This window comes from Ranitomeya variabilis, chromosome 3 (genome assembly GCF_051348905.1).
Source record: "Ranitomeya variabilis isolate aRanVar5 chromosome 3, aRanVar5.hap1, whole genome shotgun sequence".
NCBI lineage: Eukaryota > Metazoa > Chordata > Amphibia > Anura > Dendrobatidae > Ranitomeya > Ranitomeya variabilis.
Window position 1 is genome coordinate 644,469,069 of NC_135234.1, and position 14,141 is coordinate 644,483,209.

A 14,141-nucleotide genomic window follows, 5' to 3' on the forward strand; every position below is an offset into this window, starting at 1 on the left:
GCACAACTTACCTCGGATCCAAATATAACCATCTAGCGACAGACTGCATTTCTTAACGTGGCCATATGCATCAGACAAAAGTTGATGAAAATAGTTATTTTAACCATTCACCAGGTGAAAGTTAACAATTAATAATGTTTTTGACCAACTGATGACCATCATCTTCTGCAAAAAGTCTGCTGTGTTTGTAATATTTATCCTCATACGGTGTTTCATTTAAAACCAGTCTCAGAAAATTGTAAATTGTGTTTACAACAGATATAGATAGTTAGAATGGCTGAGACGTGAATCTGGTCTAAATGTATTGTATGTGGGTGCTCTGTCGAAGCGATCTTTCATTGTGAGGATTTTTCTTTAAATTGTGGAAAGTATGGCTCGTCTTCTTTTTAAGGATTTTTGATAACAAGGAGCTAATTTTTATATGTGGGAACAATGTGGTAGCAAATCATTCAGTACAAGAACAATATCAATGGAGGTAATTCTTTGACTTTAATACCATAGTTCACTTCAATATCCAAATCCCCTAACAGATTATCCACCCTGGCAGTGATAGACTTTTTCCAGCCTCCTCTTTCCATTATTTGCAAGTATCAGGAAGGAAGATACAATCTAACAGAATGGCGTGCTAGGTTATTATCTTATTCCATCCGCATGTATGCTAATGATAAGATGGGTAATCATAAGGTGGGCATGCGAAGTGCTGCTTTAGTAATTGGCGGTGTATGATATCAGCAGGTTACATTGTGATCCCCTCTGGAGGAAGAGGCGATTGTGTGCCATGATCATTCTTGTAGAAGATATAGGCAACATCAAATCACTATAGGATAAACGACCTTATCACGGCAGTAGAATCCTTTTCCTATCCACATGGATGTTTGTCAGAGTGCTTACTCTTCTTCTAAGTATCATGTCCATAATGATATGAGATAAACACTGCGTGGAATATTTCCCAAAGCGCCAGTTACTGCATAATTAAAGCTAAAAAGACACCATTCTTTATTGTGGTGTATAGTCATTAGCTTTATCATTACTGTACGTTTAGAGGCTAATTATTAATTTATGTAATTGGAGAGTGCTATAGTTTTGCAGTTATTACGATGGTGTTTTACACAGTGTCACTTGCTGCATCTTCTTATAAGGGGCACATTGTGAAACCTGAAGAATGTTCCTTTTCTATCATAGCTTGTGCCTATATCCAGTGTTACTTAAAATCGAAGAGATTGACTTCTACATACGAGACTAGTCAGATAAGTATCCCTTACCAGATGCGATGTGGACACAACTCCGGCCATAACTGTTACTAGCTCTTCCATATTACTGTCACCCATCCGCTTATGTTTCATTTCTATTATTCTTACATACTTGATCATTGCTGGAGGATATTTACAGCATGGCTCCATGCATTTATCTATGCAAGATGTTGGCTACTTAGTCATTTGGATTCTCTTACTACTCTAAATTCACACGAGTTTAGGAAAATTGTCCAATTTTCATGCAGAAAAATTGGACAGTTTCATCTGTATAGCATCCTTATGGCATTTATTGTTATAAATCAGCAGTGAACTAATTTGCAAGACTAAAAATAGTTTCCTATGTTAATAATGGCAATGTATCTATAATCGGATAATATACAGTTGATCCACATAGACATGAATAAGTCTCATCTGAAATGCGGAAGAAACTAGTGGATGCTGCAATTTGTGTCACGTGGACATTAGGTCAATGTAAAAAAAAAAACATTATCCAAGCTGCCCGAGTGCTGAATGTGTAAGGTCACAGCTTGGACGAAAATATGGTCATGTGAACATAGCCTAAGTTTGTAAATAATATTCCCTTCCTATCTACGCAGAATAATGTGGATATGGAAGAGTTAAAAGTGTAGACTAATGTTGATGTCACCTCCATTAAGTATCTGCTATAAAAACCTTAGCAAAAGGGGTTGTCTTCATCATCTATGTCATTATTTGCTGTTACCACTCTGCTTTCTACGTTCTCTAATGCTGACGACATCATCAGCATAAAGTTTTATCAGTTATAAAACATTGACAGAATTGCATTATTCACATGGGTGCTATTCAATGATTATTTCAGACAGAGATGGATTTAAAGGGGTTATATACCAGATTACAAGAATGTGCTTAGTAAACGGTCTATTTGTATGCAACAAACATACATACATATATATGCATACATACATATACATGCATACATATACATACATATATACATTACCTACATATACATACAGATATATATATATACATACATATATATATGCATACATATACATATATATATATATATAATATACATACACACAGATTTTTATATATATATATATATATATACATACATACATACATACATACATATACGTATATATATATATATATATATATATATATATATATATATATATATATATATATATATATACACATTATCTCCACCTCCCCAAATAATTTAATGTAGGGAAAGAGGATCCATTCCATTATGTGTTGAAATAAACATTGGTTATTTTAAACTATCATTATCATTAGGTGTAGATACTTAGGGGATATATTCTCTAACTACAATGAATTAGTAGACTGTGTTTATAAATATATATATACATATATACATCTATACATACATACATACATATATACATTGCTGGTTGTGATGAAGTCTGTGCTGTACTTTACTTCTGTGCTCTTTGCGCATCACATAGTTGTTTGCTTGGGTGCAGATTGTGTTACAGTTTTGTAAATGATCAAACATCAGTCATTGGAATGAATTAAGTCATTGTTAATACAAAATTCAGCTAAATCCATCCTGCGATCAGTAGAATAAAACACATCCTACAATCCCTACTTAGTCCTATTCATACAGTATCACTTAGCTAAAATAAACATATTAACAGAATGTAAAGATACAGTATATCCTAGAAGGAAACAGGTCAGATAGCCCATTGGCTCATGTAGCGGGTGCTGTACCTGGATGTTGGAGTCACTGATCCTCTCCTGTAGAGCTGTGAGCTGCCTTGAGGAGTCTGCACTGGATCCTCTGCCTTTAAATAGAGTCCCAGGTCCTCCTCAGTGATGCGATGTTCCTGTCACTCATCCCATCTCTCCCTCTCTTCAGTATAACTCATCCTATTTATTTTCTAATCTCTGTCTTTCCCCCTTTTTCTCTCTTTCTTTCTCCCCTCAACATTGTATTTCCTTTTGTGTCTCTAATATTATTTGTGTCACTCTTCCTTATTCCTTGTTTGTTTTTATTCTGCTGTTTTTTGGCATATTCTTGCAAAGTATTTGTCATTAAATAATGTTATCACTTTATTTTGTTGTGAATGCTTGCAAATATCGTGTACCTTCCACGCACAGAACGACGTAGCAGAGCTGAACGTGTCATTTAACACTAGAGAGCAGCATTGTGTGACATTGTGATAACTGAGGAGCGATCAGTCAGTAGATTATTGTAATACTACACATACCATATTGTATTAATGATAATTCCAGCTTAACTGCATATTGCAAATTCAGCTCTGCTACATGTGTATATTATCTACAAAATAAAAAGGTATAAAGCCACCCTTCTTTATTGTGACTGATAAACTAAAACCTTGGTTAAAGTGCCCATGCACATTAGAAGAAATGATTTCCATGGGGTTTTACCAATGATGCAATATGTATAGAGGCCAAGCGATTCAAGCATCAAATGACAAAAAGGATCAGGCATGCTAAAATTCAATATACCCGACCATTGTCACGGGTGATAAAGGATCTGGCAAAATAGAAAATAGGTTTGCAACCATCTTATAAAACTAAGGACTAATATCAGATGACCCTCACTGTTATGTGCTTCATTGTCCAGTCCTGCTTTATCCTTTGTTAGTTGCTGCAGGTACTTGCACACCCTCACAGTGGAATACCTTTTAATCACCTACATTGTTTTATTCCTATGCAGGTGTCACTTTTTTGCCATATATGTGCTTATTATATGCCATGGATCCAAGGAGTAATATTTCTCCTTATCAAGCGTGACTTGCCAACACAACCCAGGGAGAAATATTACCTCTTGGATCCCAGTCAGACGCCTCTCACCCAGCCAAACCAGATCTCATACTTTGCACTGATGAGGGGCAGCACCCCGAAACACAGTGTCTGCAAATTGAGTTTCTGGTTTGGCTTTTATCATAAATTGTGTGGTAAGGCTCGTTAAAGGGTCGATATTGATGTTTAGGATCGCTATTTCCAATAGGTGGCACTAGAGTTCTAGTTCTCTTCCTCTATGAAGAGGTAATTTGTATATTATATGCCATGTGACATAACATTATCTTATATGTGCTGTGTATCGCCAGAAGGATATTTCCCTAAGGAAGTATAACACTTTTAGGTACTGTATATTTGAGCAATTATATTTCTCTATTATGTCTGTGATGCAACATATCTACACTTGTGAAATACATGTCTGAGAGACCGCATGGTCTTTAGTGAGTACTGATATCATAGTGAAAAATGAATCATAGAATCATAGAATGTTAGAGCTGGAATGGACCTCAAGGGTCATCATGTCTAACCCCCTGTACAATGCAGGATTCACTAAACCACCTCAGATAAATTGGAGGCACACTCTTCAAAAAATGACTTATGCAAGGTTTGCTTGTTAGGAGATTGATCTGTATCCTTGGGTTAATGTTCACTGAGTTTCTGGTGACATGTTTGGGTCATAGGTTCACCTTGGAACACCCAGAGGGCTTAAAAGCCTGGACTTAACCACCAGTAGAAGTCAAACATGTGCATATGGAACAGCCTCGGGAAGAGAAGCTATGCAGCACATAAGAATCAATTGCACCACAGCTAGCTAGCAAGTGGGAGTAAGTATTACCGTTATAATATACCACTTCATGGATTAGTAGAGGCCACACAGTAGTATAAAAGAGCTCCCTCCTGAGATGCACCCATTATCATTTATACCAAGTAGAGGAGACTAACTCACCTGCAAGAAAGTATTGCCATTGGGGAAATAATTACTATAGCAGAGGCGAGCATGCCTGACTGTGAACAGAGTGTAGCTCAGAAAAGCTAGATATTACCTGCCAATAAGAAGAGAGAACTAACCACATCAGAGGAATTTGTAAAGAGTTACCTGATTGTGATGAGGAGTGCCATGCCAGGGACTACTGGGAGACCGATGCCTGTATATGAGGGACTGTCATGTAAATTTGAGGTGACAGTTGAGTGGAGAAAAGTTCTGTCAGTAAAGAGAGATACTACTTAAAAAGAGACAGACTGTTGTAAGTAAAGGAGATGGTTCTGCACATATTTCCAGCATAGCAAATATCAGCAAATTGAGGTCAACAACACCAATTGTCTATGTTTAAATCAAGTTGTTGCCTCTTGCTAGATTGTTGAAGTGATGAAACTCCTTGCTTTATGTAAGGCTCTAATCTTCAATATGATACGTGTTCGACCATATACAGTATTTCTGCCATCAAAGGGGAAGCACTTTACTATCAAGGGCCACCCCAAACCACACCAACCCCTTGAAAGCATGCTTAGTTAAGTGGAGTGCACATGTATATTGAGTTATTATTCGAAAGTACCTTGAGCTGACTGTTATCTAATGTGTTTAATAACTATGCTTGGAATGATGATGATGTAAGTACAAATGTCTGCTTAAGGTTAATAGAGCTCAGAAATGTAAATATGGGGCAGTCTGTTAAATCTCAAACCTTCAGAATAATCAGTCCAGGTATGTGCCCCAAATCTAAGAGTGCAGCAGGATAGGAACACCTGTTTGCCTGACCTCTGTCATTAAAGGGAACCTGTCAGCAGGATTGTGCTCAGTAACTACAGACAGTGTCAGGTTGGCCCTATTATACTGATAAAAATGATACCTTAGTTGATGAGATCCGTCTTATGGTTTTTCTTTAATCTGTATTTTCAGTTTTGTGCTAAGTATATGCTTGTGACACAGGGCGGACCTGGAGGGGGGTCTGCATGAGGTGCTCTGATTAGATATTCATAATGCAGACTTGCTGACAGGTCACTGATCCCTCACTGACCTGCCCCCTAGTTTACATAATGAATATGTGTATATGCTTAAAAAAAGACAGGTGCTCTACAGGCAGGTGCTCTGCAGCATAATTGCAAGTTTTATGTTCCAAAAATAAATTTTCTTTATGTCATTCAGCTTGGGAAAAAAAATCAATTTGAAAATGGCTGCGCAGTAGCAGCCATCGGTGTCTATAGCTGTGATCCGATAGCTCCTATTGCACATGCGCCGGCGGCACTATGTTGATGGAGAAGAAGAAAAATTCCTTCTCCAAGATAGCGCCATTGGCTAGGAACACTTTAGGATGATGCACACTGTCCCTTTAAGAGGGTGGGAGTGCACGCACGTACCCTAAGCACAGTGCCCAGAGATCAGCAAGCCATGCTCAGACTCCGGGCAGCAGCAGCAGGAGGAAGAAATACAGGACGGTGGCTACGTCAGTGAATGAGTAGGCATCCCTGAGAGGGGAAGCGTTCAGGGATGATGTCGCTATAATCAGTTTTGTTATTTGATTCATTGTACCTGAGTTACAGTGACAACATACCAGATTTGTAGATTATTTCACAGCTGCTTGCCAAAAGCTTTCACATGAGGTTTAATCTAGTAACGACACCTTCGTTTAGGGAACAAAATCTCTAGCAATAAATTTGTTTAGAGTCTTGATATGGTGTATTCAGGCTTTTTCCTTCCAAAAAGGCTTAAATTGTATGTAAACAAACATTGTAAAAATGAAATAATTTGACAGAAATGTATTGTGAGCTTATATTAATGTGGCAAATGTGCTAAAATGATAACTATATACATATTGGAAAGTCCCCAAAAATGATACCATTTTAAAAACCGCAAATTCTTCAAAACTGTTGTCATTACATTTTTAAACCCTTAGCGTGCTACACAAGAATGAATTCAAAGTGTAGTGAAAAAAAATAATTGGAATGTTTCCTCTAAAATGTTGTTTTAGCCCCAATTTTTTCACCTTTTTAAGAGGTAACACCAAAAAGTGGAATGTACAGTTAGTTACACACTGCCTTTCAATACCCCATGTGCAGTCAAAAAGCTCTGTTTGGACAAACTGCAGAACTTGGAAAGGAAGGAGCAATATTTTAATCTTGGAACACAAATTGGCTAAAATAGATTGCGGGTGTCCTGTCACATTTACAGGACTCCTAAGGTGCCCAAACTGCAAAAACCTCCCACAACTGACCCCACTTTGGAGAATGCACTCCTCAAGAATTTTATCCAGATGTATATTAAGCATTTTGAACTCACAGGTGCTACTCGGAATTTGGTAACATTAGGTTGTCCTATTGAATAGGTGGTCATATTGTCACCTTTTTTTTTAATTTTTGAAAATCCCCCAACCCTAAGCCCAACCTTAAGTCCAATCCTAACCCTAAGCTCAACCCTAAGCCCAACCCTAACCCTAAGCCCAATTCTATCTCTAATGGTAAAGAGTGAAAGAAATAAAAATAAATGAAAAAATGTAATCTGACTAAAGGGATTACACAAGGGGAGGATCATTTACTAATTATTGGGCATTTGATCAGGGTGATAGGGTGAAGGGAACCAATAAGAAAAATCCGTGCCGTTGCTGGCAGACAGATCTCGGCGTGCGCTCTGTGCAGACACCCACGATTTCTCTTCATGAAGAGGAAGTGAATGGCCGGGTTATGAAGCAAGATGGTCAGGGTATGGAGGGCCTGGGGACATAATTTCTCTCCCATCTGACATTTTATATCATGTCAGAAGATAGAGAAATTATTTTAATAGCTACCCCTGGTTCCTGAGACCCTGGAGATTTTTGGACTCTGTCAGATGCTATACACTTAATCCCGATTGCAGTTTTAAAACAGTAATGAGGGAATAAGGCCCCTTAGCTGCCGCCATTTTAATGCGTATTGGTGGGTTCGTTAAGGGGTTAACTCTGTTAATCTACTACACTCCTGTGAAAAGGTTTAAAATTGCTTATATATATATATGTTTTTCCTGTGCCGTCCACAGATTTGACTCTCGACTCTCCTGCATAACCAGGTGAGCTCATAATTGTTAAGTCATGGCACACATTTTGAAGCAATGAAATAGTCAGTTGTCACATTTAATGCCGTTGTATCTAAATACGGGCAGGTAAGATTTGTCATCCAATCCAAATGATTTTGCCAGGAAAGGGAGGGTGGGGGGGCAGGGCAGATCGTCTTCTGTACTAGCAATGATTTAATGGAGTTTTGCTATATTAAAAACTATGAATGTTAAAAACAGCACATATCGATCCATACTACACATTTTGCACTGGAACGCTAAAGCTTCCAGTTACTCTTCTGGATTCTGGCATTAAAGAGTTATTCCCAGAATCGCATAATTTTTCACAAAGCTCAGTAATTTCATACTTATGATTATTATTCAGGCTAAGCCCAATATAAAGTTTTTTTCCTGTACCTGTGTCTTTTTCATGTCTATCTGCCCCTCTGTGCATCCAGCTTCACACAACTGAATGGGTTGTCGTATTCTGATCTACTATAACTACAATTTCAAGAAAAATTTGCTTCTCAGTGCTGCAGACCCCCTCAGGAATGCAAATGAGATACAGGTTAGACAAATCAGGGTCAGGGCCAGACAAACCAGACAAGGGGACCTAGCAGCCGGCAGGCAAGTATTAACTAACTTTGTACAAACGTTGCTCAGGCACCTTTCAACAGGTGGAGGTGCTTAACTAATAAGTATCTCGCAGCTATTGGCTGGTTAACTCTCTCCACCTTACCGTATGACTGAGGATGGTAACTCCAAGACCACATTCAACAGCTTACAAGTAGCTGTCCAGAACATAGACATTAACTGGATGCCTTTGTCGGACACAGTGGGGAGAGGAAACCCATGAAGGCAGAAGATGTTGTGTATGAGCCTCTCAGTGAGCCCAGCAGCAGATGGGAGGCCCGGAAAAGGAGTGAAGTGAGCCATCTTCTAGAAAAACGGTCCACTATGACCCAGATGACAGAGCAGCCAGAGGACACAGGGAAGTCCATAATAACATCCATAATGGAATAGAAGACACCCAGATGGAAGATGCTTAAGGGTTTGGTTCCAAGCACAGGAAGGACAGGCATAAACATATTGCATAATGTCTTTTCTCATTCTAGGCCACCAATAATGACAAGAAATAAGTTCAGTAGTCTTCTGCGCAACATGGTCAGCCTACCTGTAAACTTGACTCTGGTTCCTCCCCAGAAGACTTTAGTGACAGAATCAGATAGGAAGCAAGTTCCTCAGTGGGGGCAGAGGAGTGCCCCCACTGAAGAACTCGCTTTCTATCCGATTCTGCCACTAAAGTCTTCCCGGGAGGAACCAGAGGCAAGTTAATAATAATAATAATAATAATAATAATTTTATTTATATAGCGCCAACATATTCCGCAGCGCTTTACAACTTATAGAGGGGACTTATACAGACAACAGACATTACAGCATAACAGAAATCACAGTTCAAAACAGATACCAGGAGGAATGAGGGCCCTGCTGCTCGCAAGCTTACAATCTATGAGGAAAAGGGGAGACACGAGAGGTGGATGGTAACAATTGCTTTAGTTATTTGGACCAGCCATAGTGTAAGGCTCGGGTGTTCATGTAAAGCTGCATGAACCAGTTAACTGCCTAAGTATGTAACAGTACAGACACAGAGGCTATTAACTGCATAAAGTGTATGAGAACATGATGCGAGGAACCTGATTATGGTTTAAGTTTTGTGAATGGGCCACACAGGGATAGTTAGGTTAATGCGTTGAGGCGGTAGGCCAATCTGAACAAATAAGTTTTTAGTGCACGCTTAAAACTGTGGGGATTGGGGATTAATTGTATTAACCTAGGTAGTGCATTCCAAAGAATCGGCGCCGCACGTGTAAAGTCTTTGAGACGGGAGTGGGAGGTTCTGATTATTGAGGATGCTAACCTGAGGTCATTAGCAGAGCGGAGGGCACGGGTAGGTTGGTAGACTGAGACCAAAGAGGAGATGTAGGGTGGTGCTGAGCCATGGAGTGCTTTGTGGATGAGGGTAGTAGTTTTGTACTGGATTCTGGATTGGATGGGTAGCCAGTGTAATGACTGGCACAAGGTAGAGGCATCGGTGTAACGGTTGGCGAGGAATATGATCCTGGCAGCAGCATTCAGGACAGATTGGAGCGGGGAGAGTCTGGTAAAAGGTAGGCCAATTAGTAGAGAGTTACAATAGTCCAGACGAGAATGAATAAGTGAGACAGTAAGAGTTTTTGCAGAGTCGAAAGTAAGAAAAGGGCGAATTCTGGAAATGTTTTTGAGATGCAGATAAGAAGAGCGAGCCAGTGATCGGATGTGGGGGGTGAATGAAAGCTCGGAATCAAGGATGACTCCAAGGCAGCGGGCATGTTGCTTTGGAGTAATGGTGGAACCGCACACAGAGATGGCAATGTCGGGCAAAGGTAGGTTTGTAGAGGGAGAGAACACGAGGAGTTCAGTTTTTGACAGGTTCAGTTTCAGATAGAGGGAGGACATGATGTTAGAGACAGCGGTAAGACAATCACTGGTGTTTTCTAAAAAGGTCGGCGTGATAACAGGAGAAGAGGTATATAATTGGGTGTCGTCAGCATAGAGATGGTACTGGAAACCAAATCTACTGATTGTTTGTCCAATAGGGGCAGTATACAAAGAGAAGAGGAGGGGGCCTAGGACTGATCCTTGAGGAACCCCAACAGTAAGGGGAAGGTGAGAGGAGGAGGAACCAGCAAAACAAACAGTGAAGGATCGGCCAGAGAGATAGGAGGAGAACCAAGAGAGAACGGTGTCCTTGAGGCCGATGGAGCGGAGCATAGTGAGGAGGAGCTGATGATCCACAGTGTCGAATGCTGCGGAGAGATCCAAGAGAATTAGCATGGAGTAGTGACCTTTAGATTTAGCTGTTAGTAGGTCATTAGAGACTTTAGTGAGGGCAGTTTCAGTAGAGTGTAAAGAGCGGAAACCAGATTGAAGAGGGTCGAGAAGAGAGTTATCTGAGAGATAGCGGGTAAGACGGGAGTGGACCAGGCGTTCCAGGAGTTTAGAGATGAAGGGAAGATTAGAGACAGGTCTATAATTAGCGGCACAGTTTTGGTTGAGGGAGGGTTTTTTAAGTAGTGGATGTATGATGGCATGCTTAAATGAGGAGGGAAAAATACCGGAAGTGAGGGAAAGGTTGAATATTTTTGTTAGGTGAGAGGTGACAGCCGGGGAAAGGGACTGGAGGAGATGCGACGGAATGGGGTCGCTGGTGCAAGTGGTCGGGCGAGAAGATGCAAGGAGCCTGCTTACTTCTTCTTCTGTAACTGGTTCAAAGTCAGAGAGTGAACTAGATGCAGTGGGGGAGGGAGGACAGTGCTTGGTATGAAGAGATTGGGAAATGATTTCCTGTCGAATGTGGTCAATTTTTTCTTTGAAGTAATTGGCCAGATCGTCAGCGTGGAGATCTGTGGTTGGGGCCTGCTCTCTTGGGTTGAGTAGGGACCGGAAAGTGTCAAAGAGACGTTTAGGGTTATTGGACAGCGAGGTGATGAGGGTGTTGAAATAGGTTTGTTTGGAGAGGTGAAGGGCAGAGTTGTATGTTTTTAACATGAACTTATAATGGATGAAATCTTCGGGCAGATTAGATTTTCTCCACAGACGTTCGGCGCACCTGGAGCACCGCTGCAGGAAACGTGTTTGCAGCGTGTGCCACGGTTGTCGCCGTCTGTGCCGAGTTGTTCTATGTATAGGAGGTGCAGCTTCTTCCAGGGCACTTTGCAGGGTTTCATTGTAATGCTTCAGAGCAGAATCAGGACAAGAGATGGAGGAGATTGGGGCCAATGAAGACTGCAAGTTCTTCATAAGTTTCTGGGTGTTAATGGCCTGTATGTTTCTATAAGTGTGGAAAGTGGGGATGACCTGAGCGGGATGGCAGTTCTTGATAGAGAATGAAAGAAGGTTGTGGTCAGAGAGCGGGAGAGGGGAGTTTGTGAAATCATCCAGTGAGCAAAGCCGGGAGAAGACCAAGTCAAGGGAGTTTCCATCATCATGTGTTGGAGAGTTAGTATGCTGCGAGAGGCCGAAGGAGGAGGTTAGAGATAAAAGGTGAGAAGCAGATGGGGAGAGGGGAGAAGCAATTGGGATATTGAAATCACCCATGATGAGGGTGGGGGTGTCATAAGAGAGAAAGTGTGGAAGCCAGGTGGCAAAATGATCCAGGAACTGGTGAGAGGGGCCGGGAGGACGATACACCACCGCCACTCGCATGGAGAAGGGGACGTAGAATCTGACAGCATGGACCTCAAAGGAAGGGAATACAAGTGAGGGTACTTGGGGGATAACTTGGAAGGTACATTTGGGTGAAAGGAGCAGACCAACGCCTCCACCTGCTCTGTTGTCTGATCTTGGGGTATGAGAAAAGTGTAGTCCACCAAATGAGAGAGCAGCAGCAGCGGTGGTGTCTGACTGCTGGATCCAGGTTTCAGTAAGAGCCAGGAGATTAAGAGAATTAGAAAGGAAGAAGTCATGAATGAAGGAGAGTTTATTACACACAGAGCGAGAATTCCAAAGGGCACAATTGAAAGAGACAGAAGGCATGCATGGAATATTAATAAGGTTAGAGGGGTTTCTGGGTGTAGCAGTTGGGAGGTTTGACTGGCTATAACATGGGGGGCCGGGGTTCGGAGAGATGTCTCCAGCAACTAGGAGAAGGAGGATAGAAAGAGTGAGCAGATGGTTAAGTGATTTGTGAGAGCGTCTCTTGTGTTGGATGGTGGGACTGAATGGATCTGTGCTGTTAAGCAATGTGAACAGAGCATGAGTGCTATACATAGGAGAGGCAAGAACAGAGGGGCCAATATGGATGGAGTGTAAAGAGTTGATGCAAGGGCGGTGAATGTGAGTGAAAGCAGCAGCCATGATATAGATTATACAAATACATATGGTGAGTATTTGCTGTGTGCCAACTGAATAGGGAATAGATTTTGATTGTCTTACCTGTCTCCTGCCCTGTCTAACTGCCATGTTATAACTGCTGAATACTTAGAAAAAAAAGTACTTTGAAAAAAAAAAAAAAAAAAAAATGTACACGAATAATAGTGCACGAATGCCCCCTGCATGAATGCTTCCCCAAGCTCTATCTACATTTATAGGTGGCCAGCTCTTAGATCTCACTTTTTATTTTTTTTTTTTGGTCTTCCCCCCTCTCGTTACCAATCAATCTAACTCAATTGAGACAGCAGGGCACAATAAATGTAGTGATCAGATAAACAAATGTCCAGGTCTACATGGATCATAAACCCCTTTGAAAAACAGTTATGCGAACTCTTGGCATAAGGACAAGCAGAAGAGAATTAAATATCTAGAAACAAGTTAACAGGTGTCACAGTCACCATTCTTGAGGCTTTAATAATATGCTGGGTTTATCCTCTTGATCAGGATTTAGAAAGGACCTAGAGATTTTGTCTGCCTCAATGTTCTTGTCAGCCGGGTGGGTGAAAATGTAAGATGAAGTCAAGGTGGGAAAAGAACAGCGACCACTTAGCATGGCATGGATTCAGCTTTTGCACAGACTGTAGGTAGGCCTGGTTCTTACGGTTGGTGCATATGATGACTGGATGAACTGCTCCTAAAAGTAAACCATGCAATTCCTCCTGAGCCATACTGATTGCCAGCAACTCTGGTCGCCAATTGAGTAGTTTCTTTCAGGGATGGAGAAGATCTTGGTGAAAAAAACACAGATTACCATACAACTGTAGGATGATTTTTGTGTGAAAAGCACCCCTGCTCCAGATGAAGAAGTATTCACTCCAGAAAGAATTGCTTGTTGATTTTGGATCTGTGAAGCACAGAAGCAGAAGAAAACGCCCTTTTTACGAGAGATAAATATTCCTCATCCTCTGCAGTCCAAACTTTGTAATTAGCACCGATATGGATCAAAGAAGTGATGGGAGTAGTCCGGGATGAGAAATAAGTAATAAACTCCCAGCATCTTTTGGATTTCCTTACACCAGTAGGATGCAAGCTCTTAAGGATGGAAGTCAACTTTCAGGATCCATCTTCAGGCTCATGGCAGAAATGATATAGCCTAGGAAATCAATAGACGGG

The 14,141-nt window shown here is 40.9% G+C and overlaps 1 protein-coding gene across 1 annotated transcript in view; it reads right to left on the minus strand.

Annotated features, from left to right (window-relative positions):
- Positions 1-3,114, minus strand: part of TAC3 (tachykinin precursor 3) — a 237,520-nt gene extending 234,406 nt beyond the window's left edge. Inside the window, exon 1 of the mRNA XM_077299748.1 lies at positions 2,976-3,114. The gene's annotated coding sequence lies outside the window, so the exon portion shown is untranslated. The remainder of the gene's footprint in view (positions 1-2,975) is intronic.
- Between the last annotated feature and the right edge of the window lie 11,027 nt (positions 3,115-14,141).